Source organism: Pseudophryne corroboree, chromosome 2 (genome assembly GCF_028390025.1).
Source record: "Pseudophryne corroboree isolate aPseCor3 chromosome 2, aPseCor3.hap2, whole genome shotgun sequence".
Classification (NCBI taxonomy): domain Eukaryota; kingdom Metazoa; phylum Chordata; class Amphibia; order Anura; family Myobatrachidae; genus Pseudophryne; species Pseudophryne corroboree.
Window position 1 is genome coordinate 473708002 of NC_086445.1, and position 27963 is coordinate 473735964.

A 27963-nucleotide genomic window follows, 5' to 3' on the forward strand; every position below is an offset into this window, starting at 1 on the left:
CTCGGATCCAGAAGTCCGGGGGGGTTCGGATCTCATAGATCCGAACCTGCTCATCCCTACATATAACGCAGCCTCTGTACTTGAATACTGATGCATAATTGATTGTTTTGACTGTCTCATTTTACTGCTCACTGATTGCTACTACATCACAGGGTTTTTCCACTAGGCCTCGGTTTTGCACCTTTTTTCAAATTAATTGGTGATTACTGTATATCTACCTTTACTTGTAGATATATTGGTAGCTTGATAAAGGGCACATACAGAAGCTTCCCAAGATGTTGCTGTAATAAATATGCTGTTTGCCTAAACACTTCTGTTGGTTGGAATCTGATCATTGAATACCATTTTCTTCTTGAACTACATAATTACTGCATCCCAAGATAGCCTTTCTATCGTTCTCTCTCTCTCTCTCTCTCTCTCTCTCTCTGTATATAATTGTATTTATTTTCTTTAAACTTGACAAGTTATATATACATACAGTGCTACAAATCTTGGTCAAGGGTCACAAGTGGACATGACCCTTTATATAGTTTATATAGTTTATAGGTGTAAACTGAAGACACAGTCATGCATGCAGAAATATATATATTTCTTCATATCAGTGGAGCATGGAATCACTTTGATGCTCTACTATCCTTGGGGATATAACCTCTGTGAATGTGTTTTACCTCCATACATATTTGATGTTCCAAACAGAAAACTGATGTGCATTAAGTGTTGCATTGCACAGCTAGCCATATAACCTCATGTCAGCTACCAGCTGTGATCCACAACTGGATTCTCACAACTGTCTAACTCAGACTGCGTCTTATTGCAGAGTTCACTTCTTCAAAATGCTTTCATTTAATAGCAGTGGCGTTAGCGTGAATGAAATGAGTTGTGCCCAAACTAATTTATGTGTCCTGCCGGAATAGAGTCACTTTCTACAGCATCAAATAATCTGAGATCTACTTGGAATGAGTTTTAGTTGCAAGAATAGGGTGCTGAACAAGAAAATTGTAGAAGTTCTTGTATTAAAGAGAGCACAGTAATAAAATAAGTACAAGTACATTTTAAATTTAGGTTGGTATCCTTTTAGCCCTGATGCGATTTTGGCTGATCAAAATGGCCGGATATTGCAATTAATGACCGATGGTCATCGCGGTATCCAATTAGAGGCTGTTTTGATCAGCCAAAATTGCACCAGCGATTGCACGAAAATACATGGGATCGGGGATAAGTCCCATTCCCTTGTGCTATCATGGCTCCGGCGGCCACTTATCACGGATTAAAAAAGGAATTACCAGCGCTGGCCGATCATGCTTAAAAATATAAATGACAATCTACATTCCAAAAGGCTTAAGATTAAAATGACATATTTATTTCACATATATAATCATATAAAAAGATAAAATGAATAAGTGAATAAAATATTCAGTAAATATTGCCACAAGATGTCTGAGTTATTTATATCTCCACTTTTGGCTGTTAGTAGTACTCAAGGGGACTGAAATCACTGGAGATGTCCATCACTAATCGGTTATTTTTGCATAAAGCCGATAATTTTGCAGATGTGAGGTATTTACCAGTGATCCTGAAAGCAGATAATGTCCACCTGTTGTATAGCTGGGTCGGTTGTCCTCTTTGGCATGGAGGATTGAATCCGAGGAGGTGGATACTGCTAATGTGATGTCCCAAATGGTATGCACCAGAGTATCAGCAAAGCCAGTGGTAATGGTGATAATAGATATCCAGAAGAATAAATAGCTCAACGCGTTTCGCTGGTTTAGATGATCCAGCTTCCTCAGGAGCAAGATTATCGGCTTTATGCAAAAATAACCGATTAGTGATGGACATCTCCAGTGATTTCAGCATGATCGGCCAGCGCTGGTAATTCCTTTTTTTGTCTTGTTGTTCGCATCACTCTAGGGGTTCTACCATCCCCTTACCAGCTGCTATTGATAGCGAACCCCTTCTCTTCTCTTTTTTTCCTTTGACTTTGACTTATCACGGATTGCCTGAAGCACCCAAAGCATAATTCCTAATAAGTGCCGGCAGCGGGGCTAATAGGGTACCGCCCTTTGTTTCTTGAATAGTCTGTCTGAGGTGTCCTTTGCAGTATTTATTCAATATTATTTGTAATGTACAATGCTTTTTAAATGTCCAGGTGGAAAAAATTGAATGAATACTAATTAAGTTTAATCATGCCATCTTTTGGACCTCCCCTCCAATAGACCTTTGAGAAAGTACAGGGGTGTGGTGATGGGATTTGCTTAATAATACCTCCCCCTCTGTGCATTACTACACTACCCAAGTGAGGTGGGGCCAATCTGGAAGGTTGGTGATGCAATACTTTTGTGGTACCCCACATAACTGTATACTGTACATGATACTAAGATTTGAATATCACAGATCACTGCTACCTGGTTACAGTGGCCTGTGGGATGTTAGGTTTAAGACTACAATATTATTACCACACATTTAGAATAACTGTCTCTTCACAACAAATGTGGCTGTACTATGAAACCCAGACCAATTTAATTTTGACCAATAATTCCTACAGACAAACAACAACAATAACAAATAACTAGGGAGCTGCATTTGTAATAGAAGATTATGGACACTTGACATTTGCCTTAACCTTAGTGGATCACAAGTACTCTGAGGACTTCTGACTGTCAGAGGAACAGTTTGAGGTAGCAATAATTACATTGTGGAGGATATATAAACCTTTGTGTCAAATTATCTAAGGGAATGGTAAATGGAAGTTCACACATCCAATCGATGCTGGTAAAATAGAACAGGATTCCTGACAGAATATGGATAGAGTATTGATGAGGGGGACATGTACTAAGCAGTGATAAAAGTGGAGAAGTGATCCAGTGGAGAAATTTCCCATGGCAACCAATCAGCTGCTCCGTACAATTGTATAGTATGCAAATTAGAAATGTTACGTCAATGCTGATTGGTTGCCATGGACAACTTCTCCATTGGCTCACTTCTCCACTTTTATCACTGTTTAGTACATGTCCCCCTAAATTGTGACCTCATATTGTAAAAAAGCAATAAAGAAAACCAAGGTATACACAAAACACATTAGGAAACTTAGCAGCAAGTAAGATCATTTCAATAAGGGGGGGAAATGAACATGCCTTCACAAAGGGGCAACCAATACATTTACTGTATATGTGTTAATATGAAAAGTACACCTATGATATCAATAAAGAAATCTTCAATATATAATTTTCAACTTTGTTTATTGCAATACATGATACAGGGGGCTATTTACTAAGCATTGGATGGAGATAAAGTCACTGTAGATAAAGTACCAGCCAATCTGCTCCTAACTGCTATGCCACAGGCTGTGTTTGAAAAGTGACAGTTAGGAACCGATTGGCTGGTACTTCAGATCTATAATGGATTCAAAAAGCAACATGTTAATCTTAAATAATTATACAGGCATTAACCCTCAGTCAGGTGCAGCTGGCCTGACAGGTGCTGCAAAGCTGTTCTCGCTCCCCTCTCTGCCCCAAGGGGGCGCAGGGGCTTGTCCCTCCTAGTACCTTCCTATCTCTAGGTGCTGTTCGAAAAACCCCTAGTCAGTTTTCCCGCCGCCTGCGTGGAGTGCAGTAGTGACCTTCCTGGCCTCTCAGTGTGCCTGAAACACCTGCGCCCAAACACCTCTGACTTTTGAAGGTTAATGTTTCCTTTTATTTTCATCTATTAATTGTTTCTTTTGCTCATTTTATGAATGAAAATTACAAAGGTTGTGGATATTTTGCAGAAATATGTAGGTTTGTCCAGAGTGGCCTCAGGCACACTGCGCCCAAACTTATACTCATGTTCGTGTTTTCTCGTTTTTGCTTCAGATTTTCTACTGGAATGGCCCGAAAAACCTACGATTTCTTTCTTTGTACATCCTAATGAAGGTCACTGATCACTTTAAGAGTGTTAGAATTGAGTCAATTAGGTGCTAATGACGATTTTCTAGCAGGCATCTGTCAGGCGCACTGCGCCTGAACCCGTGAGTCCCAGAGGTACGCCTGACGGAGGGTTAAAGATATATGCATTTTCTGGCTAGTTGCCAAATTTGGTAAAGCAATTTGTAACACAACACTCCCTATGGGTTAGGCATGCGTTGCCGGCTGCCGGGATCCCAGCGGTCAGCATACTGACCCCGGGATCCTGGCAGCAGAATGCCGGCTGGGGGGCGGGGGGGGCATCAAACCCTCTTGTGTGCTCGCTGCGCTTGCTACAGGCAGGGCAGCCATCAGGGGGGAACTGTGGGTACTGTCCCGGCCCTTACAGGAGGGGGGCCCACACCTGGATCCTACCGCCAATATCTGTAGAGCTGCATCAGTCTGTGAATCAACAGCAGTCTGATGCGCAAGGAGGACTTCTTAAAACAAGCCACATTTGTGCATCAGCTTTCTATAAACCATTCCTGTAGGTCTGCAGCACTCAACCTATATGTTTCATCACAATGTATTTCATCACATAGGGAAGGAGCAGTGTGGCAGAATCTTTTTTTGGGGGGGAAGGGAGGGGCCCTGTCTACTTTGTCAGTCCCTGGCCCCATAATTTCTATTTCCACTCTGTGGGTGTCGTGGATACCTAAGAATGGGAATAGACCCTGTGGGTAGGCATTCTGACTGCCAGCATTTTGAGCGCTTGGGATTCCAGCATTGGCATGGTGACCGCCAGGATCCTGAGCGCCGGTCACATGACCGCATCCGCTCCCTATATCTTCCCACTCCACTGCATTCTGCAGCTAGGCCATGCAGCATATCAGATAGGACATAGGCCTGATTCAGAGACATAAGCAAATGCCATCACATTGGTGATATATATAGGTCGGTATGCAGTGTACCAAAAATCGCAATTGAGTGATTTTCGGTACACTACGCATGCATGGCAGCCGCACTGTGAATGCATTTGCATCCATAGAGTGACCACATCCCTGGCGGGTGCGATCACACTATGAGTGACAGAGGCCAATAGCAGGGAAGGGGGGGGCGTTGTGGGGTGTATTTGCGAAAGCAGGGTCGGAGTGTTTTCGGGGCCGCTGCAACATGAAAAACCACAGCAAACCACCTGCACATGCAGCCTACCTGTGTCTGCAGGAGGTCATCCTTAATTTCAGCCTCAGCGATGTGATCACAGTTGTTTGGCGATTGCATCACTGGCATTCAATTAGCATGCTGGGCGGCCTCGCCCTGCGCTGGATGGCCCCCAGCATGCTACAGAAGCGGTTGCAGATTCTGCTTTTTAGCAGAAACTGCAATCCAACCTGAATAGGGCCCTTAGTATGCAGCGGTAAATGTTGAAGCCACCAGGATTTTTAATTAGATGCCCAATGGAGACGTATCAGATTTGCTGCTTGTATAAGAAGATACAGACTTTGAATGTACATTGATGAATAATATTGACCTTGTGAGTAACCCTATGGCTGAAAGTTAGACTCCGGAGCCATTGTAACTACTGTATCTATGGGATCGCAGTTGCAAGTTGTGACATGCCTCCAGGGGGTGTGGCCAGCCTTTACAGAGGCTTGAAATACACAATTGTCTTGTGCAGTGTAATGCAACATATCTACCATGTATAATACAAGTGCACAGTCTAGAACCTCCTTAGAGGAGGGGGTGGGCCCTCAGGCAGTGGGGCCCACTGGTGGTTTCCCCTGTACCCCTGTGGGCCAGTCCGACCCTTTACACATGTGCATTGGCAAAAATAGCTACACAGCAAACAACATTAAAAGAGCTTCCATCACTGAATCAGGCCCAGATAGCAATTTATTTTTAATCATATACAGTAGTCTTCTTCTACTTCATCTGTGTGCTCTGACTTGGAAGGCAAGTATTTTATACTTTCAGTGAGTGGGAGGGAAAAGTGCATGTGGGCAAGTCTGAGTGGCATGGAATGACCCTGTATAGCGTTCTTTGTGAGGTGGGGAGATCTGGGCAGTATTATGTGGAGATCTGAGTGACTTTGGGGCAGGTATGTGGTGAATGCATAGATATCTGTGAGGCATGCGATAGGCATGTGTGAGGTTTAACTGACATGTAGGGAAGATGTGGAAAGTTCTGAGTGCCATATAGGAAGTTCATACTGGCTTTCTGGGCATTGTGCACATGTGGACAGGATTAAGTAAGGTGATTTCGGATTACATATGGATTCAGGGGTCTTCTGGGGGCATTTCTTGGTACTGTTAGTGGAGATCTTAGTGTATATGGGTGCATTTTGTTGCAAGGTGGTTTATGGTGGTATTTTGGGAAATGTGATGGGGGGGGGCAGGGGTGGATTATAATGGAAAACCAGCCTGGGAAATTTATGAAAGCAGCCCTAACAGGGACGTGGTCTAATGAGGGCATGGAGTCTGTTGAAGGGGGCATGACTGCACCCAAAACATTCCTTTTGCTGTAGACCAGGGGCGGATTGGGAACTAAAAGTGGCCCTGTAAAATTTTGTAGTAGTGGGTCGACATGGGCAGAACTAGATGTATAACATACCTTGTAGCCATGGTAGCATCACTGGATGCTAGATTTGCTGTACTGCAAAGATGGAAAACAGAATAATTTGTATATTAATGGTTATATATTTTTTTCTTCCCTAAGTAAGGGGTCTATTCAAACCCGAATGCAGCTGCGTGTCTCATTCAGAGGGTGTGCACAGATGCACAACCCTACACCGTGCAGCAGGATTTGGCAGCAAGATGATTGACATTGGCGGCCGCCACTGGTGGGGGTGGGGGGTAGTGCGGTGGCATGGCATTGTGGGGGTGTGGTGGGCAAAATTAGGGCATGTTGGGAGCTTGTGATGTTACACATAGCTGCTCTGGAAAAAAATGCCGCCATACTGCCTGCAAGTGCAGCCAGGCTGTGCATGCAGGGGTCAAGGGGTGAACCTCAAATCCATGCATCCGCAATTAAATTGTGGATTCATCATGAGGCGGCACAAAAGACATATGGGGCGGCCACCAGCATGTGAGTCGATAGACAATGATCTTGCTGCGGGAAGCAAGATCTGCGTACAGCTCTGAATAACCCCCTAACAGTGACGTGCAGTTGGGTGAGGCAAGTGAGGCAGAGCCTTTCCCGTCATACTAATGTTTAAGTCAGAATATTTACTATATAAAGTATATGAAAAATACAAAGAATATGTTAGAAATATCTTCTTTGTATTATTCTAATAATTTTTATAGTCAAATTTCAAGAGTAAAATGTCTATGACACTTAACGTATTACCTCCCCTGCCTATCTGTTTCGCACATCTCTGATCAAAACTTACTAAATTTCCAGCAGTATATACTGCTGCACCTATGTATAATGCCCACATGCACCCTTTGGTTCATATACTGTGTGTAAATCTGGCTCTGGTACTAGCTAGTGCTTCCACAGCCATTTACCTCACCGCACGTCCCTGCCCACTAAGTACTGTATGAGCTTGAGTTGTGAGCAAAGCAAAAAGGAGCAAGTACTGTATACCCAGGTGCAGAGAGATTTAGATTTGAGAGGGATGTGTCCAAGCTCAAGCTCAAATCTAATTTACAATCTGCAAAAACAGCTGTCCAGTAGTTATGGGCTACAGTAAAAGAAACCAATATTTACCCTGTAAACAAAAAATTTAAATAAAAAAATATTTGTACCCATTGCATTGCAACGTGATCTGTACCAGATACAAAATTATTTTTTTCCACTTTACTTCCAACTCTGAAACATCCCCTGTACAGTACCTTTTACATTTTGGATGCAGTATTTAAGTGTTCAAATTTTCATATAATTTCCTCATCACTGTTCAAGGTATTCAGGTTAGTAAATCTTTGTCATACATGCAAGTTGGTTGATACTGACTAAACCAGTATATTAACACAGAAATATTTAACCCTATCAGAATACAAAAGCCCAGGAGATCTATTTTACTACACTAGGCCATTGGAAGGTGGTTTGATCACTGGTCCTCCTAGGACACTCTCACACAACACAATAGGAAGCAGTATACCCACATGGTGGGCTGCACTATCCACAATACATTAGACCTTGCGTGAGAAATACTTATCTCAGAAACATTAAGAAGCTTAGATAAGGCGGGCTGATGGTTCCTCATACCTGGGTCCAGGAAGTCTGCCTCCACCGACCCTGGACCCATCACGCCTTTAAAATGGAGGCAACCCATCATCGTTTTGAAGAACGGTGCTGGGTACTGCCAAAGCTTTGCCTCCCCAAACCCAGCCGCATGTCAGTCATGCTGTATCTGACAGGGGGCTGCGAGCGACACTGTAAGACTTGATCTGTACATGTGCAGAATGGGGCTTGAGCCTGTGCAGACCCCCAAGCATCATATTTGTATGCAAACCAGCAGTTTTATAAATAAATATGAATTAGGCCCTGTATCTTTACTGGGAGAAGGTGTCATCAGGCTGCAGGCATGCTGGTTTGCAAAGCTTCTCCACTGTATGGAAAAACTGAGCTGGCTTATTGTTTGCTACAGTGATCTCATTTGAAAGGAATTCTGTTTTCTTACAGGTTATTATGGATTGATAGTCTTCAATAAGCTTGATTAGTTAATAATGGACTTGGGTCATCATGTCAGCCTCTCCAGTCCCCACCCCCTCCCAACCCATCCTGTACCTACTTTTCATACATACAGCACTTCTCCATATTACCAGTGCTTTCAGTCCTATAGCTAGGGCTGCTGCCAGTGTGCACATCACATCTAATGTTCATGGTGTGCACAGTGATAGTTTGGGCACTCACTGTACATGTTACTGTAGTTATAGCATGTGACACAGAGCGTGATCAAAAGTAGGTCATCATGTTTGCTTGATGAACTAATTTTGATCAATATCTATATATTAATATATCATATATCAATATATCAATATATTTGCTTAATATATCTACTGTATATACACATATAAAATAGTTTATTTATATATAGATATATAAAGTGTGTAAGTGTATATATAGAGATAGATAGATATTAAGATAGATATTAAGATAGATAGATAGATAGATAGATAGATAGATAGATAGATAGATAGATCTGTCTGTACAATTAATTGTTTTCGTCTTTTCTACTACCATGACAAAATTGTGTTATCCGTTGGTTGAAAAGTTTGGAGAAGAGATTTCCTCTTCTCCATAAATAGCATAACTATTCATTCCCTATTGAGACCTATGGAACGACAGCACTAAGAGAAAAGATTTAAAAAAAACTCAGTGAGAAAAAAATAAGAATTTACTTACCGATAATTCTATTTCTCGGAGTCCGTAGTGGATGCTGGGGTTCCTGAAAGGACCATGGGGAATAGCGGCTCCGCAGGAGACAGGGCACAAAAAAGTAAAGCTTTACTAGGTCAGGTGGTGTGCACTGGCTCCTCCCCCTATGACCCTCCTCCAGACTCCAGTTAGGTACTGTGCCCGGACGAGCATACACAATAAGGGAGGCATTTTGAATCCCGGGTAAGACTCATACCAGCCACACCAATCACACCGTACAACTTGTGATCTAAACCCAGTTAACAGTATGACAACAGAAAGGGCCTCTTAAAGATGGCTCCTTAACAATAACCCGAATTAGTTAACAATAACTATGTACAAGTATTGCAGATAATCCGCACTTGGGATGGGCGCCCAGCATCCACTACGGACTCCGAGAAATAGAATTATCGGTAAGTAAATTCTTATTTTCTCTATCGTCCTAAGTGGATGCTGGGGTTCCTGAAAGGACCATGGGGATTATACCAAAGCTCCCAAACGGGCGGGAGAGTGCGGATGACTCTGCAGCACCGAATGAGAGAACTCCAGGTCCTCCTTTGCCAGGGTATCCAATTTGTAAAATTTTACAAACGTGTTCTCCCCCGACCACGTAGCTGCTCGGCAGAGTTGTAATGCCGAGACCCCTCGGGCAGCCGCCCAAGATGAGCCCACCTTCCTTGTGGAGTGGGCTTTTACAGTTTTAGGCTGTGGCAGGCCTGCCACAGAATGTGCAAGTTGAATTGTGTTACAAATCCAACGAGCAATCGACTGCTTAGAAGCAGGTGCGCCCAACTTGTTGGGTGCATACAATATAAACAGCGAGTCAGATTTTCTGACTCCAGCCGTCCTTGCAATGTATATTTTTAAGGCTCTGACAACGTCCAACAACTTGGAGTCCTCCAAGTCGCTAGTGGCCGCAGGCACCACAATAGGTTGGTTCAGATGAAATGCTGATACCACTTTAGGGAGAAAATGCGGACGAGTCCGCAGTTCTGCCCTATCCGAATGGAAGATTAGATAAGGACTTTTATAAGATAAAGCCGCCAATTCAGATACTCTCCTGGCAGAGGCCAGGGCTAGTAACATAGTCACTTTCAATGTGAGATATTTCAAATCCACCTTTTTCAATGGTTCAAACCAATGGGATTTGAGGAAATCTAAAACTACATTTAGATCCCACGGTGCCACCGGAGGCACCACAGGAGGCTGTATATGCAGTACTCCCTTGACAAAAGTCTGGACCTCAGGGACAGAGGCCAATTCTTTTTGGAAGAATATTGACAGGGCCGAAATTTGAACCTTAATGGATCCCAATTTGAGACCCATAGATAATCCTGATTGCAGGAAATGTAGGAAACGACCCAGTTGGAATTCCTCCGTCGGAACCCTCCGATCCTCGCACCACGCTACATATTTTCGCCAAATGCGGTGATAATGTTTCACGGTGACTTCTTCCGTGCCTTAATCAAGGTAGGAATGACTTCTTCTGGAATGCCTTTCCCTTTTAGGATCTGGCGTTCAACCGCCATGCCGTCAAACGCAGCCGCGGTAAGTCTTGAAAAAGACAGGGACCCTGCTGTAGCAGGTCCCTTCTCAGAGGTAGAGGCCACGGTTCGTCCGTGAGCATCTCTTGAAGTTCCGGATACCAAGTCCTTCTCGGCCAATCCGGAACCACTAGTATTGTTCTTACTCTTCTTTGCCGTATGATCTTCAATACCTTTGGTATGAGCGGCAGAGGAGGAAACACATACACTGACTGGTACACCCAAGGAGTTACCAGTGCGTCCACAGCTATTGCCTGTGGATGTCTTGACCTGGCGCAATATTTGTCCAGTTTCTTGTTGAGGCGAGACGCCATCATGTCTACAATTGGTCTTTCCCAACGGTCTATTAACATGTTGAAGACTTCTGGATGTAGACCCCACTCTCCCGGATGAAGATCGTGTCTGCTGAGGAAGTCTGCTTCCCAGTTGTCCACGCCCGGGATGAACACTGCTGACAGTGCTATCACGTGATTCTCCGCCCAGCGAAGAATCTTGGCAGCTTCTGCCATTGCACTCCTGCTTCTTGTGCCGCCCTGCCTGTTTACATGGGCGACCGCCGTGATGTTGTCCGACTGAATCAACACCGGCTTTCCTTGCAGGAGAAGTTCCGCCTGGCTTAGAGCATTGCAGATTGCTCTTAGTTCCAGAATGTTTATGTGAAGAGACTTTTCCAGACTCGTCCATACTCCCTGGAAGTTTCTTCCTTGTGTGACTGCTCCCCAGCCTCTCAGGCTGGCGTCCGTGGTCACCAGGATCCAATCCTGAATGCCGAATCTGCGGCCTTCTAATAGGTGAGCCTTCTGCAACCACCACAGAAGTGACACCCTTGTCTTTGGTGACAGGGTTATTCGCAGGTGCATCTGCAGATGCGACCCTGACCATTTGTCCAACAGATCCCTTTGGAATATTCTTGCATGGAATCTGCCGAATGGAATTGCTTCGTAAGAAGCCACCATTTTTCCCAGGACTCTTGTGCATTGATGTACTGACACTTTTCCTGGTTTTAGGAGGTTCCTGACCAGATCGGATAACTCCTTGGCTTTTTCCTCTGGAAGGAAAACCTTTTTCTGAACCGTGTCCAGAATCATTCCTAGGAACAGCAGACGAGTTGTCGGGATTAAATGGGATTTTGGAATATTCAGAATCCACCCGTGTTGTCTTAGCACCTCTTGAGATAGTGCTAAAGCTGTCTCCAGCTGTTCTCTGGACCTTGCCCTTATTAGGAGATCGTCCAAGTATGGGATAACTAATACGCCTTTTCTTCGAAGAAGAATCATCATCTCGGCCATTACCTTGGTAAAGACCCGAGGCGCCGTGGACAATCCGAACGGCAGCGTCTGAAACTGATAGTGACAGTTTTGAACAATGAACCTGAGGTACCCCTGGTGTGCGGGGTAAATCGGAACGTGTAGATACGCATCCTTGATGTCCAAGGATACCATAAAGTCCCCTTCTTCCAGGTTCGCTATCACTGCTCTGAGTGACTCCATCTTGAACTTGAACTTTTTTATGTAGAGGTTCAAGGACTTCAGATTTAGAATAGGCCTTACCGAGCCATCCGGCTTCGGTACCACAAATAGAGTGGAATAATACCCCTTTCCTTGTTGTAATAGGGGTACTTTGACTATCACCTGCTGAGCGTACAGCTTGTGAATGGCTTCCAACACCCTCTCCCTTTCGGAAGAGACGGTTGGTAAGGCAGACTTCAGGAAACGATGAGGAGGATCCGTCTCTAATTCCAACCTGTACCCCTGAGATATTATCTGCAGGATCCAGGGGTCTACCTGCGAGTGAGCCCACTGCGCGCTGTAATTTTTGAGACGGCCCCCCACTGTCCCCGAGTCCGCTTGAGAGGCCCCAGCGTCATGCTGAGGTTTTTGCAGGAGCCGGGGAGGGCTTTTGTTCCTGGGAAGGAGCTGCCTGTTGGTGTCTCTTCCCTCTTCCTCTGCCTCGTGGCAGGTACGACAAGCCCTTTGCTCTCTTATTTTTGTAGGAGCGAAAAGGCTGCGGTTGAAAGGTCGGTGCCTTTCTCTGTTGGGGAGTGACTTGAGGTAAAAAAAGTGGATTTCCCGGCAGTAGCCGTGGCCACCAAGTCTGATAGACCAACTCCAAATAACTCCTCCCCTTTATACGGCAAAACCTCCATGTGACGTTTTGAATCCGCATCGCCTGTCCACTGTCGTGTCCATAAGGCTCTTCTGGCTGAAATGGACATAGCACTCACCCGAGATGCCAGTGTGCAAATATCCCTCTGTGCATCACGCATATAGATAAATGCATCCTTTATTTGTTCTAACGACAGTAAAACATTGTCCCTATCTAGGGTATCAATATTTTCAATCAGGGATTCTGACCAAACTACTCCAGCACTGCACATCCAGGCAGTTGCTATAGCTGGTCGTAGTATAACACCTGCATGTGTGTATATATTCTTTTGAATAACTTCCATCTTTCTATCTGATGGATCCTTAAGTGCGGCCGTCTCAGGAGAGGGTAACGCCACTTGTTTGGATAAGCGTGTGAGCGCCTTGTCCACCTTAGGGGGTGTTTCCCAGCGCGCCCTAACCTCTGGCGGGAAAGGGTATAATGCCAATAACTTTTTTGAAATTATCAACTTTTTATCAGGAGCAACCCACGCTTCATCACACACGTCATTTAATTCTTCTGATTCAGGAAAAACTGTTTGTAGTTTTTTCACACCATACATAATACCCTGTTTTACGGTATCTGTAGTATCAGCTAAATGTAACGTCTCCTTCATTGCCAAAATCATATAACGTGTGGCCCTACTGGAAAATACGTTTGAATTTCTACCGTCGTCACTGGAATCAGTGCCCGTGTCTGGGTCTGTGTCGACCGACTGAGGCAAAGGGCGTTTTACAGCCCCTGACGGTGTTTGAGGCGCCTGGACAGGCATTAATTGATTGTCCGGCCGCCTCATGTCCTCAACTGACTGTTTAAGGGAAGATAAACCATCACGTAATTCCACAAATAAAGGCATCCATTCTGGTGTCGACCCCCTGGGGGGTGACATCTGCATATTTGGCAATTGCTCCGCCTCCACACCAATATCGTCCTCATACATGTCGACACCACGTACCGACACACACCGCAAACTCACAGGGAATGCTCTAATGAAGACAGGACCCACTAGCCCTTTTGGGGAGACAGAGGGAGAGTCTGCCAGCACACACCACAAAGCGCTATATATACAAGGGATATCCTTATATTAAGTGCTCCCTTATAGCTGCTTTAATATATATATATATAGCCATTAATGTGCCCCCCCTCTCTGTTGTACCCTGTTTCTGTAGTGCAGTGCAGGGGAGAGACCTGGGAGCCGTTCTGACCAGCGGAGCTGTGACAGAAAATGGCGCCGTGTGCTGAGGAGATAGGCCCCGCCCCTTTTTCGGCGGGTTCTTCTCCCGCTATTTTTCCAGTCAGGCAGGGGTTAAATATCTCCATATAGCCCCTATGGGCTATATGTGAGGTATTTTTAGCCTTGTATAAGGTTTATATTTGCCTCTCAGAGCGCCCCCCCCCAGCGCTCTGCACCCTCAGTGACTGCCCAGTGAAGTGTGCTGAGAGGAAAATGGCGCACAGCTGCAGTGCTGTGCGCTACCTTATGAAGACTGAGGAGTCTTCAGCCGCCGGTTTCCGGACCTCTTCACGCTTCAGCATCTGCAAGGGGGTCGGCGGCGCGGCTCCGGGACCGGACTCCACGGCTGGGCCTGTGTTCGATCCCTCTGGAGCTAATGGTGTCCAGTAGCCAAGCAGCAAATCCACTCTGCATGCAGGTGAGTTTACTACTTTCCCCCTAAGTCCCACGTTGCAGTGATCCTGTTGCCAGCAGGACTCACTGTAAAGAAAAAAAAACCTAAACTAAACTTTCTCTAAGCAGCTCTTTAGGAGAGCCACCTAGATTGCACCCTTCTCGTTCGGGCACAAAATCTAACTGGAGTCTGGAGGAGGGTCATAGGGGGAGGAGCCAGTGCACACCACCTGACCTAGTAAAGCTTTACTTTTTTGTGCCCTGTCTCCTGCGGAGCCGCTATTCCCCATGGTCCTTTCAGGAACCCCAGCATCCACTTAGGACGATAGAGAAAAACATTATTACATTTGCTAAATAGAGCCCTAACCACATACAATTTTTTCAAGATTAATTGTACCTTTAGAAGGCCACTCTGAACTGACAGTTTAAAGCAGTTAAAAAGGCAAACTGGCAGCAGAAGTTAAACAAACACTTTATTCCTTTCTTTCTAGGTAATGTCGTGCTTCAATTATGTTGGAACAGCAGCATGTGTAAAATGGAACAAAACCTTCAATGCTTTATTACCAATGCAACAACAAAAAGAACCCAAGGAACATGTACAGCTAAGATAGGCATACATTATTCATGGCTGCAATGCACTGCAAATGTCTATTTCAGGTCAGGTGGACAGAAGCAAAAGATTGTACAATAAAACAATAGGAATTGGTAAGAGTCTTGCAAACCAGTATATCATAGTTGGCGGACATTTATCTAGGCATCCTAAAACTATGTAAAGGAAAATATCTCATGTTCAACAGTTACTATGCATCATACAGAAAGTGCTGGAGAAAGCTTGCAAGGGAAATAAACTGCTTGAACAAATTGTAAAGAGAATTTATTGTTTCAATTAAATAACTACATATATAAATGTGTAAAGAATGACAAAATGAGCAGCAAAAGAGTGTTTTATGGCTTATACCTACACATATGCCGTCTTTGCAATAAACCTGTTAAACTTAAATTTACTGACTAACAATTACTCAAAATCAATGGAATTATTAATGTGCGCTGGCTGTCTGAGTGGTGAAGGAGCTTCTGTAACAGACATCATAAACCAGTCAGTAACAGTGCTGACAAACTATAAAACCATTGACGTTTGTCCCCTCTTCCCTGGTAGACTGTTGTAGCAATGTGAAACAACATAGTATAATACAGACTACTGGCTAAAAATCCTCATGGAGGATTCTCATGGTGCCCAAGAGTATAAGAATTTTTTACATGGCACCCCTAGGCCAAAAACTTCTTATTGAGAAAGTTAAAAGAAAAAAAGTAAATTGTGTTTATATGTCATCCTTAGGTTCAGTTGTGTGGTGAGTGATATGATTTGCTTCTGTTTGTTCACATACAGTATTTTAGCCACAAGCACTAGTTTTGCTTATTACATTGAGCATAAATAATTTGAATTGATCGTGGATCACCAATCCAAGGCACCCCTGCAAGTGTCCTGAGGTACCCTAGGGTGCCACAGCACACAGTTAGAGAAACCCTGCATTAGTGGGTACACAGGTAATGCTGACTTTAGGTGTGAGAAAAGCTGTTCTTAACCCCAAAAGCCTGAACGTTGCATCACTCCTAGCCATCTGGTGGAAACACCCATGGATATGTGTCTGATACCAACAGCACTCACCAAGTGTAGTGTCTACCTAAGGTATGGCCTCCACTCTCCTGTAGTCCACAGTCATCACAATAATGTTTCTAAAATACTTGGAGAGTAGTACACCCCAGTGCTGTCTCCTGCTTCTGCACTGAAGTTGGCCTTCCACCTTTACCAAAATGGCTGCCGGAGTCCTTATTGCACATGCACAACTAGCGCCCCTGTGCCATCTTAAAGGCTGTGAGTCTGTGATGTACACATGCACGTGCAACAAATATTCCTCCAGGCTGTGAGTCCCACTGTCACCACTGCTATCACCACTGCTGTCTCCAGTGATACAAATCTCTGTATTACTCTCTGTTACTCATGACAAGTGTTTTACATCTGTTACCACTGTTATCCTCAATAAACCTGCAAGCCTGGGAACATATTGTCTGGCCTAAACTCCATTTCACATTACATTGGTACCTATTGTTCTACACTAATAGGACATATCAAGATTTATCAACTCTGCTCTGAATGAGAATTCCATACCCTGTCTCTGTGATGTCTAGATCCTATACTAACCTTCCTGCATGGGCCTAAATATGCAGAAAAGTGCATCAGAAGCAATGCAACTTGATAAAAAATATATTAAAAAGAAAAAATTCTCATGGAATAAAACAAATGAAAGAGGATCTTTCTAGAGTCCATTACACTGGCGGTGTGGGACCTACAACAACACAATCTAACAATGGGTGTACAGCCAAAGGGTGGGCCACAGAACTGATGGGGTAGAGAGACTGTGAATAGGGATTGACAAATTATGTCAGACATGTAAAGAGGGCCTGTCTAAGGCTTTTGGTTTGAGAAAAATCTGAATGTAAATGTACAAGCAGGTCTGGTGCTATAGTACGACCTTAAGCAAGCTGGAGAGCTACATTAGGGCCTGGAATGGGGCTGTGTAGATCTTAAATAGAGCCTTGGCTGAGGCTGAGGGCTGGGCACTGGCCTGACCAGTGGAAATCAGACAGACATGCACTACTTACCTTATCCCTCCACATTCTTGGAGAGTCTGCCACTGATGGGATGAGGAAATTACATAGCTGGTCAGATTGGTGCCCCACCATACAGCATCAAAGTGACGCTGCTAGTCAAATGTGCAGGCTATAGGAGGGTTCCCACTTTGCATCCATAGGTGTCGGCAGCATGGGGTGGGGGGGTGCCGGAAGCATCAGCAGTGGGAGTGGCAGCGGAGTCTTTGCGGAAGGACGGACGGCAGCCGTGGCACTTTCTTTTTTCAAAGGCCCATTGAATTCAAAGGGTTACCGCCAATTGGCTGAGAGCTGTGACAAACAGCTCTTTTAGCCAATCAGCGGTAAGCTCATTGTATTCAATGGGACTTTGCAAAATGGTGCCTGAGACAAAACTGCAAGATCCGACATCGGGATGTTGTGGTTTTGCCTCGGGTAGGGATCCGGGGCAGGCAGAGAGATCTGAGCTGTGTCTTGGAACTACCTGGATCCCAGAAGTTCTGGTGGGCTCGGTTCTCTGAGAACTGGGCCTGCTTATCTCTATGTGAAATACTGTATGCTCAGAATATTCTCTGGTGCCTGAGCAACAGTACAAGGTAAATGTAATAGCCTATGTGATGCAGGCATCAGTGAACCAAACTGGCTTGGCCTTTTAAACGATTGCCCCCTTAAAAACATTTGACAGCCTCTTCAGCAGGGCCAAAACTAGGATTTTTGGCACCCGTGGCAAGGCAGTAATTTAACAAATCCCCCCATCCACCCCCCCCCCACAAATAAAAAATAAAAATAATAAAAAAAATTATAAAAATACAAAGTAACATACAAAAATAAAAAAAATTACAAGTGCACCACGCAGTAGTGCAAACTTATTTTAATTACACTGCACAATAGTACCCGTCATTACACCACCCCACGGGGAAGAGAGGGAGAGAGAGAGATGGGAAAGTGGTGAGGGAGAGAGAGTAATCATAATCACACACATAAGTACATACAGTGCCCCTTCTGTGAGTCACACTCACCATTTAGAAAGGCAAAGGATGATGCTGGATAGTGAGGTCTCCACTCTACTCCCCTCCTCTCTCCCATGGTGGCTGGGCTGGCTGGACTGGCACTTACAGTGCAGTGCCTTGTAGCCCCGCCCATTTTTCAGACTGCTCCTATGGCTGTACTGTGACTGGACATGACTGATGAAAGACTTGGGGGGCTGAGGTAACTTGCCCCCCTGTGATCCCTCTTAATCTGGCTCCCCCTGACACTCCCTCCCTCTGCGGCTGCAGTGGCAAGGAGTCGGGAGCATTGCAGTGAAAAAAGTAAAAATAAACTACAGTTCCCAGCAGCCCTTGCAAGGGCTGTAGTTTACTTTCAGTTTATTCATTGCAGTGCGTCCTTGCAAACCACAGAGGGAGGGCGGTTGTTAGGGGGGTTAAAGTTACTGTCCTGGCGCCCCCACTGATCCAGCACCCGGGTCACATGCCCCCCTATCCCCACACCCTAGTTACGGCCATGACTTCAGGAACTCTCTAATGCCTGCACCCTGCAGCCTATTCCATTTATCCCTATGTGTTCACTTTTTTAGTGCTCAAACATTCATTTGTATAAGCAGCCAGTACCTCCTGTTTGCATTAGCGAGGATCCGAGTGCTGTGTCTTGACGCAACCTCAGATCACCATCATGACCATCGGTCATGATTTGCGATGGTTTTAGGCACTGGCCAGTCTGCGTAAGCAGTAGTCAGTAGGATCCGAATACCAGAGGCTAGGAATTCTGAACCCGACAACTCAGACCCGGGACCCATCACGCCGGGTGCCACCCCTGATCTGCTCACCGGCTGACAGGGTGTTGCAAACGATATCGCTAGATACATTCTGCACATGTGCAGAGCGGCTCTTGCACCTGCGCAGACCTCCAAACATCATATTTGTACGCAATCCAATGGGTTTGCACACAAATATGAATTAGGCTCATAGTGGGTACACATCCAGCACAGTTTATTACAATGATAAATTGTATTTTATTCCTTATATGACATTTTTAATGTGGGTCCTTTAAGATACAATTTTCACTTTCTGAGTGTATGCAAGGTGAGATTGCTGTGGTAATGCAGATGTTTAGTAAAGCATGGACATACATTAAGAGACAGAGGGCCTGATTCAGAGGTGGACGCTAATGCATGTGCGGCTGCAACTTATGTGGAGTTACAGCGGCGCAAATATACAAATGCTGCTTTCAGCCTACCCCTTGCGGGTGTTGACTGTGCAAGCCCTGAGGACAGTGCTTGGTGCTTCTGATCACTCCAGCATTGGCACACCATTAAATGCACTATCAACACTTGCACCAGCCTCTAAACATGACAGCTATGACTGTGGATCTGTGTTTGACACGCCAGTGATACTCCTATAACACATCCACGATACTGCCTTTTTTCCATTCACTTCAGACCACCTCTAAATCACTGCCCAGGTTTTGTGCTGTCAGTTCTAATTCCAGCGACTTGGTAGGCAACAGCTGTCTCTGTGCACAGTCCGGTAATGCATGCACCATAGAAGCTTTTAGGACTTTTGCGAATGCGCAGTAGCCAATGATCACTCAATTGCACAAACATCGGTATTGTATACACCTCTGAATCAGACCCAGATGCTAAAGCATACAAGGGCCTTCCTTCAGATGCAAATTGAGTTGCAGTTCATTCAGCAAAGTACCAATGTTCGGGATGTATTTATGATCCCAGTGGTCGGGATCCCACCCGCCAGTATGCCGGCAGGGGCCCCAGGACTATTCCCACTTGTGGGTGTTCACGACACCCATAGAGTAAGAATAGAACCTGTGGTGAGCTCTGTGAGCCACCAAGCCCACAGTGTGGCGAGTTCAGCAAGCCTCCAAGGGGCTTCATTGCACTCGCCCCTCTGTCGGCATTTTGGCGGCTGGGATCCCAGCATTGGTATGCTGGCCAGTCACCCGTACCCAACCCCAATGTTCGTACTTTGTGAATGTGCCATTACGGGTCTGTGATGTCGGTCACACTATGGCATCACACTGTCAGTGATTGACAGTCTGATGCCATTTGGGGGCTGGGAAGGGGTGGCGACGACCTCCGTTTCTCCAAGCGGAGACGTGTTGCCACTGTTGCAGGGGATGGGCGAGGTGAGGATCTCCATCAAGGGATGAGATTTCCTGGCCTCTAGGTAGGAATTGCAGAGGCTGGCTTGCAGTGCCGTTTCTAGGCAATTTGGCTCCCAGTGCGAACAAAAAAAATGTGCCCCCCCATAGACATTAAAAATTCACCCCCCCCTTCTATATATAAAATAAAATAAAAAACGGGCCATGGGGCGTGGCCTCACTAAAATTGGCGTGGTCTCACTTAAAAATTGGCGTGGTCTCACTAAAGTTGTGCATTGCCTCTCAGGGAAAGACTACCTTACACCCCAATTTTTGACCTCTGCCACCACAGGAATAAAAAAAGTTCTGCCATATTCAGCCCCACATAGTCAGTACTGGCTCCAGGCCTACTAGCATGCTGAGCTAGAAATTTTGATGCACCCCATAATGCGAGCTCGCTCTTGGGAAAGTGGGCATGGCCTCGCAACTTTATATCAAACTATAAATATATTGTCACCCCATCCTCTACTCACACAATTAGCAGCCTTCCACATAACGCCCCAGTAGCGTTCCTAACATATAATGTCCCCAGTCTAGTGTCAGACACACATAATGACCCCAGTAGAGTGCAAGATACACATATGCACCCAATAGTGCAGTGTCAGATACACATATGCCCCCTGTAGAGCAGATACACATAATATGTCACCACAGTGCAATGCCAGATACACATAATATGCCCCCACAGTGCAATGCCCGATACACATAATATGCCCCCCACAGTGCAATACCAGATACACATAATATGCCCCCACAGTGCAATACCAGATACACAAAATATGCTGCCACAGTGCAATGCCAGATACACATACTATGCCCCCTGTGTCAGATACACATAATATGCCCCCTGTGCAAGAGACGCATAATATGCTCCCTGTGCCAGAGATGCATAATATGCCCCCTGTGCCAGAGACGCATATGGCCCTGTGCTAGAGATGCATATGCCCCTGTGCCAAAGACACATATGTCCCCTGTGCCAGAGACACATATGACCCCTGTGCCAGAGACGCATATGTCCCCAGTGCCAATTAAGCATATGTCCCAGTGCCAATTATGCATATGCCCCAGTGCCAATTACACATACTGTATGCACAGAAACACAAATACTCCCTCTGCAGATTGCAGCGCTGCAGTGGTCTCACTGAGAGTCTGAGTGGGACTGTCACTGCCTCCGGTACTGCTGCTGAATACACCACCACCTCCAGTCCTCGGCCAGCATGTCCGCCTGGCACCTGATGCAGTTGATGTTAAAAATGGCACACACCCGCTCCTCCGTGGTAGCTCCATTCATAAAGGTGCACCCCCGGCGTGTGACATCATGACGTCATGCTGTCATTACTTTATGATGCATCCACGTCAGTATGCATAACTCTGCCTAGTGAGCGGAGTAAAACAGAGGGGCGAGGGGATGCAGAAGAGTGAAGGCAGCTGCGGACAGCAGCTGCCAGCAGGAGATGCGGTGGGCACCCTGTGCGAATGCACAGCTCACTCGCCTGTAGAAATGACCATGCTGGCTTGCATGACCCCATGGATCACGTAGCTGTTACGATTGGAGAATCTTCTTTCTGAAAGGGTCCGTGGCCTCTGAAGATCTTCTGGGCAATCCGAAAGGGGGGTCCGTTGCCTCTGAAGATCTTTTGGGCAGTGAACCTTGTACACCCCGGGTTAAGATTCACAGAACTCACCAGCAGATGTTCTTGCCTATAATAACCCCTTTTCATGATGTGCCTACCAGTACTGGGATGCCACCAGGACTTACACCACTGGTGGAAGTGCGAGCTTAACTTCGGAGTGACCTGAATCAATGCCGATAGAGCAAAAGACCCAAAGAAGATAGGGGCTACTCAAAGACAAAAGACAACAGAAACAGGGTGGTATAATAGGGCTAGGGAAAAAAACGGGGAGATGCAAAGAGGTAAGCCTAGAGTGTGAGGTCGAGGAGCAGACAGGAGTAACAAGGTCTGGAATGCAATAGGAACATGAGAGCGCATCACAGGGTGAGCTCAGCGTCAGCAGGTGGAATACTGGAAATGGCAACACACGAGAAGGGGAACATAAGTGAAACACAGAATACTGCTATAAAGAGACGGGAGGTAGAATTAGCAAGGACACAGGGGCTGAACTCCCGGAGGCAACGGAGTCCGTTGCCGCCGGGCTCCAGCCCTGAAGGGGGACATTGTTCCTTTATGTACCCCGCAAGCTAATGTAAAAGCTGCGGCCACCTGTGGTGCAAATACCGCCCGCCAGCGCCGCACACTGCATGGTGCCCCCCGTGACTCATCTTACCGCTGCTTACTTGAGACCCACCATCCCAGCCCTGCCGGTAGATGGGACCATAGCGCTGCATTATATAACAGGGACAGCGGAGGTGGGAAGAGTCTTCATGTGGGACCACGCCCCTCACCTCATCATCACCACTGGCAGCCAATAGGAGAGAGATACCTGGCAGGGGCGGGGCCATGCTGTGTAACGCATCATGCTGGCTCACGTTGTGCGGCTAGCCGGCTACCATGCTGCAGTCACACAGTACAGGAGGAGAGGCGCAGCCGTTGAGTACGGGACTGGCCGCTGAGGTGATGTAGCGCGGTGGCGGCAACGGGGCAGGAGGACTCCGGAACCCAGGCATGTGCCTGCTCTGTTTTGCTCTTCCCATCCTGTGCCTGCTCTGCTCCCCCCTTTTTCCATCCTCAGCCCTCTTTCCCCAGCTCTCTCCATTCTTCCCCGCCCTCCGCCTGCTCTGCTCTCGCTGTCTTCCGCCCCTCCTGCCTGCTCTGCGTTGCTCTTTCTGTCCTGTGCCCCTCTGCCTTCTCTGCTCCTCCCCTTCCCCCTGCTCTCTCCATGCCCCCCTTACCCAACTCTCTCTCCATTATTTGCCCCGTCTGCTCTGCTCTCCCAGTCCAGTGCACCCCCCCCCACCTGCTGTGCTCTCCCCCCACGTGCTCTGCTCCACCCCTTTCCCCTCCTCACCTCTCTTTTCCCCACTCACTCCATTCTCCCCCCTGCCTGCTCTGCCTCCCTGTGCATGCACTGCTTCCTTCTGCTCTCTCCGTGCCCACCCTTTCCCCGCTCTGTCCGCGCCCATTCTTTCCCCCGCTCTCTCCATTATTTGCCCCCCACCTGCTCTGCTTTCCCAATCCTGCACCCCCTACCTGCTGTGCTTCCCTCGCCTGCTCTGCCCTCCCTCTTTTCCCCCGCTCTCTCTCCTCACCCCCATTTCCCTTGTTCTCGCCATCCTTTTCCCTGCTCTGCTCTCCCTCCTTTCCCCCACTCCCCCACCTCACCCCCCTTTACCCTCCTCTCCTCATTTCCCCCCTGCCTGCTCTCCCCCCTTTCCTCTGCTCCCTCTCCACATCCCCCTTTCTCTACTCTCTCCATTCTTCTCCTCCTCCCTGCGTTCTCTGCTCCCCCCTTTCCCCGGCTCCTTCTCCTCAACCACCTCTTTCCCCCACTCACTCGCCTCACCTCCCTTTCCCCCCAATCTCTCTCCTCACCCCACTTTTCCCCTACTCTCTCACCACCCCTCCTTCCTCTGCTGTCTCCATTCATCGCCCCCTCGCTGCCTGCTTTACTTTACCACTCAGTGACCGCAAAAACGTGCTATAGCACGTATTTTACCCGCTTTTGATGTCCAGGGACTCACTTATCTAAAATGGGAGGGCCCCCAGGAACGCGCTCCGCAGAAGCAAATACTCCTGGACTCACATTTAGCAGCTGGACACGATCATCTGAATCTGTGATTGCGCCAGCGGCACGCAGGAGGTGACTGGCTGTTTCCTCAACCAATCACCTCCTGTAGTCTCCAGCCAATCATCCCTGCAGCGTCTCCCGCCAGTCCGCCCGCTTTGAATCCTCCTCGCTCCACCGCCAGCACATGGATGAATCTGTGCTGCAGCACTGACAGACTGGCCCCGCTCATCTCCACCTCCTCCCCGCTAATATAGTGTCCTTAGTGCAGAGATGACAGAAGACAGGACGCAGAGTAAGGAAGAGCTGCCCACCAATATCCCAGCAGCAGAAGAAGAGGAGCCGGCGGGGGGCGACAGTGCTGTAGCTGCGGCAGAGGAGAGAAGAAGATCGCTGTTGCTGCTGGAGGAGCAGGGGACCTGGAGACCACCAGAGTTTGAACACCCGGAAGGTGGCTGGGGATGGCTGATCATGCTCTTCGCCATGTGGTGCAATGGGTCCGTCTTTGGCATCCAGAACGCATGCGGGGTCATCTTCTTGGTCCTGATCCAGGAGTTTGGGTCCAAGGATGATCCTCAGCTCACGTTTAAAACAGGTGATTGGGGCTGGCGGGTGTCCAGACATGGCACAGTACACGGTGCTCTGCCCGAGTGAGGGAGTGGGATACTTTAACATTCACTTCATTAAGAAACCTTTGCCCAATTTTCTATGCTTACACATAAACAGTGTTTAACAGGAAACCTGTCAGTGTCACATAATGTTATTACTGGTGTCTTATGTTGGTAGAGGTACATGTGCCCAGATCCCGTGTCAGCATCACTTTAATGAGAAAGATTGATGGATACAAATATAGCATATACATTTCACTATTATATGTAAGCATTCTCATATGTACAGTAGTCACTTGATTATCACACCCTAGGGAGAGCTTGTTTATGTTACAGTATAACACAGCAGAACTGTATCAGGGCGAAATACTTGCTATATGCTTATGTTTAATACGTGTCATTTGAGCATACCTCTATCTATCTATCTATCTATCTATCTATCTATCTATCTATCTATCTATCTATCTATCTATCTACCTGTATCTATCTGTATTGCTGAGTATAAGACATCCTTGCTACTTGCACTTTGTAGGTGTTTCAGCTTAAGCAAAATATGGCCCTAGTTATGGAATGGTTTTATGTATAGAACTTGTGTAAATGGGTGCAGTGTGCCAGATCTGCATATGCCTCTACAGTCTAAGCAGACATCTTTAGTGAGCTGCAAGCTACACTGAGTGTCCTCCTCATGGGACAAAACACACTGTAGATAGTTTAACTCTTGTTCTGAATCTTCCTATTTCTTAGCTGTGCGTTGATCTGCTGGATTCTCAGCAGGCCCCTGCACGCTCCGCCGCTGGCAACACCAAGAGACTGGCCATGCTCATCTCCTCCTCCTCCGCGCTGCACGCTCCGCCGCCAGCACCGAGAAACTGGCCACGCTCACCAGGCACAGCGCCCTCTGCCGCAACGGTTAGTACCACTCCGCATCTGCACCCCTTCCCCCCGCATCTGCTCCTGTGCCCAGGCTGCAGCAGGTTGCCAGTGTGGTGGTGGATGGCCTTGTTGAAGGTTTCCCGTGAGGAGGAGGGGAGAAGGGGGGGGTTTGGTTACTGCAACTGTGCCTCAGTGCTCTACCTGGTGCAATGTGCCTCGGTGCTTTACCTGGTGCAATGTGCCTCGGTGCTCTACCTGGTGCAATGTGTATAACGTGCTCTACCGGGTGCATTGTGTATAGCGTGCTCTACCTGGCGCAATGTGTATAACGTGCTCTACCGGGTGCATTGTGTATAACGTGCTCTACCTGGTGCAATGTTTATATGTGCTCTACCTGGTGCAATGTGTATAACATGCTCTACCTGGTGCATTGTGTATAACGCGCTCTACCTGGTGCAATGTTTATATGTGTTCTACCTGGTGCAATGTGTGTAACGTGCGCTACCGGGCGCAATGTGTATAACGTGCTCTACCTGGAGCATTGTATATAACATGCTCTACCTGGCACAATGTGTATAACGTACTCTACCTGGCGCAATGTGTGTAACGTGTTCTACCTGACGCAATGTGTATAACGTGCTCTGCCTGGTGCACTGTGTATAACGTACTCTGCCTGGTGCAATGTGTATAACGTGCTCTGCCTGGCGCAATGTCTATAACGTGCTCTACCTGGTGCATTGTGTATAACGAGCTCTACTTGGCGCAATGTGTATGACGTGCTCTACCTGGTGCAATGTGTATAACGCAGAGCCGGCCCTAAGCAATATGATGCCCTAGGCAAGATTTTAGCTGGTGCCCCCTAGCACCACCGCTGGTTCTGCCTCTGACCTTGCATCTCTTTTCCAGCACCATCACCCCTCACCCATAGCAGTCCTTGTACCCCCTATATTTTAAATAGGAACAGTTCGCATGTTTGATGCACAGCCCAAAAAGGGGCATCTTCTTGCTGGGAAGGGGCATGGCCACACAATAGTAACCCCAATTCCAATTACGCCACACAGTACTGCAACTTTATTCACATTTTATCTTGCGATAGTGTCAATAATTCATATTACATCCCACAGTAGTATCACTTTACCTTATAAACATTACTCCTCACAGTAGAGCTCCTTATTCACATTACACCACACCTTATTGCTCTTTATTCACATTAGACGACACAGTAGTGCCCTTTCTATATGCAACGCCACATAGTAGAGCACCTTATACACATAATGCCACACATTAGTAATGCATTTATACACAATTCCACACAGTAATGCCCCTTACACATATGAGGCACATTAATGTCCTTATAAACATAATGCACCTTACACATTATGACAACCTTTATTAATGCCCTTTTACACATAATGTCCCTTACACATATGCCGCATATTATTAATGCCCTTATACACATAATGACACACATAGTGGCCCTTACACATATGTTGCACATTATTAATGCATTTTTACATGACACACATAATGCTCCTTACACATATTCCGAACACTACTGCACAACCAACCCACTCACATGCACATAGCACTCACACTTCCACTAACACTGTGACCTCTGCCTCTGCTTGGATACAGATGTGTCCTCACAAATCTTGCATCAATGCTAACATCGGGCACCTTTTTTTAATGAAAATGCATCTTATTTGCATTGCTATGTGGCTAGGATGCACAAGCAGCTTCTGCTGATTAAACTGATATGCAGCATGCCTATATACTGTGTGAGACTGTGGCTGTATCTGCATATAAAATGCCACATACAGAATATAGGCATGCCACATATCATTTTAATCAGCAGAAGCTGATGATGCCCCTAGGCATATCAAATGCCCTAGGCAATTGCCTAGTTTGCCTAGGCCTATGGCCGCCTCTGGTATAACGAGCTCTACTGGGCGCAATGTGTATAACGTGCTCTACCTGGCGCAGTATGTGTAACGTGCTCTACCTGGCGCAATGTGTATAACGTGTTCTACCTGATGCAATGTGTATAACGTGCTCTGCCTGGTGCAATGTGTATAACGTGCTCTGCCTGTTGCAATGTGTATAACGTGCTCTGCCTGGCGCAATGTGTATAACGTGCTCTATCTGGCACAATATGTATAACATGCTCTACCTGGCGCAGTGTGCATAGGAGGTTCTACCTGGTGCAATGTGTATAAGCAGCACTACTGTGTGGTGTAATGTGAATTGGCACTATTATGTGGTCACGCCCCTTCCTCATGAAGCCACGCCCTTAAAATTTCCCACGCAATCTGGGAGGTGGAACACCAATTCCCTTTCTGCCTTAGGGCACCAAAATGTCTAGTTATACCTCTGGTGCAGGGTGTCCTGCATGCTACACAGCCCAGCAGCATTGTCCCCCAATACCCCCACCTTGCAACACTTTT